Raw genomic sequence first — 6000 nt, 5'->3', positions numbered from 1 at the left:
CGGTGCTGGGACACAGACAGGAATCGTCATAAGAACCAAATCAATTGTGCACAGCATAGCAAAGAGAGATCACCTCTACACCTCTGCTTTTCAGCAAGACTATGCAAATCTGTTTCCCAAGGGAAACATGAAAATTTCTCAATTTGGCCAGGGTCTTGCCTCATCCATGAAGCTTTTCCAGATTTGCTAAAGAACAGTTGCTGCTTAAGGAAATTTAAAGGGCTATAAAATACTTTTCATTCTCCATAATATAAAGGACAAAACTTGGTTCAACTTAAGAGCAATTTTTTCTCTTAAAATGCTAGACATTCTCTGCAATTAGCATTTCCCTTAAATACATTTTATTCAAATACTGTTAGCATAATCTGCCATGTCCCTGTGCCTTTTTTTAAAGTTCTGTGTGCTGTGAAGGAGGTCTTTTTAAAGAGAAATGACTGGAGTGCCTTGTTAAAAATGGAAAGTCTCTCCATATAGAAGAACAGTCTGACATCTGTCTTGAGTCATATTTTCTGGTTCACAGTTGGAATGATACCGTGTGCATGTTTCAAGCCAGGTGCAGATAAACCAGCTTGAATAACCCTTTTCATCATCACCACTTTGTTTGACTAGATGACAGAGACCCAACAAGGCTCTAAGGACGAACTGCTCAACTTGAAGAAAAGATGGATTCTGGATCCACTGAGGTAGCTGTGTTTTCCAATTTGGTGGTAGCTAATATAATAATATTATCACTCTACTCACATTCAGCATCCCTGAGACAGAGGCATCTTGGGAGAAAACATAATGGCCCCATGGGAAGTTATATACCATGGACATAGCTTTTGAGGGTAGCGGTGCTAAGCAAGTTCACTGCAACCAGCCCAGCCCAGGGTCAGTGGAGTTCAGGCATCTTCAAAGTGAACCAATGGACTAAAAAACAAAAGCTCCCCACATTCCCTCGAATATTTTCTCAGAGTTAAGACGTTGGGCCCTGGTACAGTCTAAATAGTAAAGGGCCCTCCAACGGCTAATACATAACACTTATTGCTGCCCTTTGCAAGTGAGGGCTTCAAATTATATGACATTTTTGTATCCAAGTAGTATGAAGAAATCCTTATCTAAAACATATAGTACTAAATATTACTAAATTTGTATCATCTTTGAAAGATATTTCACACAAATAATCACTTTGTCAGATCATATGTCATCAAAAGTCCACTTTATTACAATGCTCTAGTATCGCCTTGAAGTACATATGTTATGAGAGAGCATAAATGTCAAGAAGGTTTCAGTAAGTCATTTATATACCTTAGTGCCAGGCATTCTATGGCACCATTTGTTTCATGAGTGGAAATGCACAGTTTCAAAGAAACCTCACACAAAAGAACTCAAATATCCCACACTCAAAAGCACACTTGTCCTCTCACTCAGGAGACGGCACAACACAGGGGGTCCTTGTTCTCAATGTCTCTAGTCTCTAGGTGGTGTCCATTCACCTTCCATGTGAAAATCCTCCTGGAATGGGGCCTGTGGACAACAGCAGATTTGTTGATTTGTTAATTAAATTAAAGCACACTTGTATGAAAGATCATTAAAAAATCAGCGTGGTAGACAGAATTGTACTACATGATCCCATTTCTGAAAGAAAAAATGTATATAGGGCAAACACTGTGGAGAGATCCACTAAAATGTTGCCAGCAAGCTGACTCTGGATGGTTGCAGATAATTCCATCTTTATCTCATTGCTTGCCAGTATTACCAAAATGATAGTGTTCCACAATAGAACCCTTGTCCCTTAAGAAGTAGATACTTCTCTTGGGAGATGGACATGAAGCTACTTTAGACAATGAATGTGAGTAATAGTTGATGATATTAGGATGGAGTTTTAAATATAGTCAGTGTAATAGTTGCCACTTCAGAGCCCCAGAACTTGGGGAAGGACAGATCTGGGTAAAATAAAAAGGCTTTAGACAGATGGGAAAGTACATGAGTTCACTGAAAGCTCAAGAAAAAGTGAAAATGTTATAGCTTGAAAATAATGTAGCTTTCCCTGATTCCCTTATAGGTCAAATGCTGGGCCCCTGCCAGGCAGAAAGACCCATACTACTTAACTGCTGTATATTTGAAGCCATACGTCTAGGGGCTTGGTAAGAGAGCAATGCACTTATGCTGAAAGGGGAAAACCAAGGGCCACGAGCCTGTGGGAGAGCTGAATTAGGCCTGGCCCAGGGCAGCGGATATAAACTAGTCACAAGAGTGAATCAGTAGTGTGGATCTGTGTGGAACTCCCCATCAGACAGGTGCATCCTGGCCCATTCCCTAGGAAGAAAACCAGTAACCCTGGAGATGAACATGATATGAGGAATGAATCAATGTAGTTTATAATGAATGACATGTCATTTTGATTTGGGTTATTTTGTTTGTTGACCTTTGAAAGTAGTGTCATGATTAACATGCAGTTGATGGTTACCCCAGGGAGGTTCCTTCAAAAACACACAAATTGGTTAAATTGATCCAAATGAAGCCAAATAAGGGAGGAGCTACTTTGACTACCTCCAAATTTCAATCCTATTTTCAGGTAAGAAAAGGGTGGAAGCTTTTCTAGTTCTTAGATTCTTTAATTTCATTTTTCTTGTCTCTTTCTCCCTTTCTAAAATATTCTGATCCTCCTCACTCATAAGGTTTTGAATTCTTGAACAGATTAAGTCCAGACCGAAATGAAGATTAATAAAACATTGTTTTATACTGCAAATTAAAATTGAACGCTGCTTAAAAGCTACCATAAATCTTGTAGTTCACTTTATTTAGCGTCAATGGAACTTTTCAGTCTTTGTGACAACGTGCTAAAGCTGAAACTCCAGTACTTTGGCCACCTCATGCAAAGAGTTGACACATTGGAAAAGACTCTGATGCTGGGAGGGATTGGGTGCAGGAGGAGAAGGGACGGCAGAGGATGAGACGGCTGGATGGCATCACTGACTCAATGGACGTGAGTCTGGGTGAACTCCAGGAGTTGGTGATGGACAGGGAAGCCTGGCGTGCTGCGATTCATGGGGTCGCAGAGTCAGACACGACTGAGTGACTGAACTGAACTGAACTGAACTGAAGCATCTTAGCTAAGTAACTTAAACACAAGCAACCTCCTCAGCAACTCTACAAGGAAGCTGTTATTAACATCATTATCATCCCCATTTTGTAGACAAGGAGACATCCTCAGAGAAAAAAACCCATAACACAATACCTGGAATGTAATTACTGCTATGCAAGTGTCAGTTAAAGTGAGTATTTAACACCCAGCCAATCAAGACTATACCTGGTTTGTTTCCAGAGAAGCAAGTCTCAGCCAGTGCTGTTTCTAAACGTAGGAACCAGGTAGTCCAATGTCTGAGAAATCAAGCATAGTTTCCATCAATTAATGTCCAGACTAACAATGAAATTGACTTTATCAGCTGCTTCTTCATGCCACATATTTAATAATCACACTTAAAAAAATTCCCAGTTTAAGGATTAGGATTACAGATGAGGAGAAGCTGCCACTCTTGGCTTAATTTAGTCTAGGCCATATACAATATGTGAAAATGCAATACTTCTTGAAAAGTATTCTATAACAATATTCTAGAACAGGAGATTTACAAATTTTTTTTTTTTTTTTGGCAAAGGGCCAATAGATAATTTTGGTTTGGTGATCATATGCATTTTTGTTGCTACTAAAGTTGCTTCTTTTTATAACTATATAGCCAATTATGTAATAATGTAAAAAAGTTCAGGTGGCCAGACTAAAATTTTAGAATATAGGCTAAGAATAGTTTAAAAAAACAAAAACAAATAATAAGTGGCAGACACTGTATGTGGCTTACAAAGCCTAAAATATTATCTGAAATATTAACTACAGAAAAAGTTTGCTGATTGCTAGAGAATCATAAAATAAGGGTATCACTATTAAAATAGTAACCTTTTACTCCTAAATTTTTCTAGTCAACAGAGCTAGTTTATTTTTTCAAAATAAGCACAACAACAATACATAATCATCTCAGAGGACAATCAGCCATCTGCCATTTGACAAAATCCAACATCCATTCTTGACTTAAAAATTCTCAGCAAATCAATAATGGAAGAGAACCTCCTTAATCTTATAAAGGACATCTAAGAAAATCTATAGCTATCATCATAATTTTAAAGATAAAATAAGGGAAGTGGGTTACCTGGAGACTTAACTTCCTATAGTCAATAGTACTTGTGTGGAAGAAGCGTGGCTAGAGGAGGCCTGGAGAAGTGAAGCTGGGCGTGTCCGGGGGCTGTAGTGTTCCCTGCAGTCATCCTTCCGTATTACCAGGTTTTTTTTAAGGTCTGAGCTGTTCCCTCCTAGATGCTGAGTCTTTAGCAGATTCCTTCCCTGCCTTATCTTTGGTCAGTTTTAGGAGGAGGCCGGACATGGGTCAAGAGGGAGTCTGAGCCTCCTTGTGGGGAACAAGGGTAGAGTGTGAAAGAAAGTTCGCTCTATGTGGACAAATGTGAGCTTCAGAAAATAAAATACCACAGAATCGTTTTGGCTGTTGGGAATGAGGATGATGGCGCTGTAGGGAACATCAGTTAAGAGTGAGAAACAACCGCAGAATGTGGTTTTGGAAGAAAAAGAGGACTCAGATACCTCCTTGTCAGTCGGAGAAGGCAACGACAACCCACTCCAGTATTCTTGCCTGCAAAACCCCATGGACGGAGGAGCCTGGTAGGCTGCAGTCCATGGGGTCGCTAAGAGTCTTCCACAACTGAGCGACTTCACTTTCATTTTTCACTTTCATGCATTGGAGAAGGAAATGGCAACCCACTCCAGTGTTCTTGCCTGGAGAATCCCAGTGACGGGGGAGCCTGGTGGGCTTCCGTCTATGGGGTGGCACAGAGTCGGACACGACTAAAGCGACTTAGCATACTTGTCAGTATAAAATAGAATGCATTCCTCCTAAGTTCAGGAAAAAGAAAAACATGTTCCCTTTCACCATTTCTATTTAGCACTGTACTGGAGTTTCTAACAAGTACAATAAGGCAAGAAAAAGGAAAGACATCCAGAATGGAAAAGAAATAAAACGGCCTTTATTCAGAAATAACAGGAAAATCTGATGAAGTCTTAAAAATAAAAAAACCTAATAGAACTAGTGAGTTAGCCTAGTGAATTTGCAAGGTGTAAGATCAATATGCAAAACTCAATTATATTTGTCAAAACCAGCAACAAACAAGTGAGAAAACAATACCATTTACAAAAGCATTGAAAAACATGAACTTGGGATAAATCTAACAAAAGATGTATAAGATCTATAGTTGAAACTGTAAAACAATGTGGAAATAAATTAAAGAAGATCTAACAAGTAAGTTTCCCTGGTGGCTCAAATGGTGAAGAATCTGCCTGAATTACAGGAGACCCATAGAGAGCTATGCCATAGCTCACAGTTCAGAAGACTCAGTACTAAGACAGCAATTCTCCTATAACTGAGCTATAGATTCAAAGTAACCCTAATAAAAATTCCAGAAAGCATTTTTTGAGAAACCGATGATGAGCTCATTCTAAAACTCATATGGAAATGCAAAAGACCTAGGAGATTCAAAACAACTTTGAAGAAGTCAGGAGATTAATAATACTATCTGATTTTAAGACTTATTGCAAAGCTACTGTAGTAGTAATCAAAACAATATGATATTGGCACAAAGATGAACAAATTAATCGATGAAACACAATAGAAAGTTCAGAAACAGAAATACACGTATATTAACAAATGATCTTTAACAAAGTTGCAAAGCCGTAAAGAAATGATCTTCTCAGGAGGTGATGTTGGAACTCCCCGTATGCCAATAAAAAGTGAACTTTGAGTCGTATTTTTGAAGTACTATATACAACTTTTTTTTACCATACACAAAAATTAACTCAAAATGTAAAATCTAAAACTATAAAAGTTCTAGGTGAAAGCAAAATAAAACCTCTGTGACCTTTAGTTAGGCTATGGTTTTTTTTTTTAGATACTACGCCTGAAA

Source organism: Ovis aries, chromosome 7 (genome assembly GCF_016772045.2).
Source record: "Ovis aries strain OAR_USU_Benz2616 breed Rambouillet chromosome 7, ARS-UI_Ramb_v3.0, whole genome shotgun sequence".
In the NCBI taxonomy this organism is placed as follows: domain Eukaryota; kingdom Metazoa; phylum Chordata; class Mammalia; order Artiodactyla; family Bovidae; genus Ovis; species Ovis aries.
Note: the sequence above shows the minus strand (reverse complement) of the source record.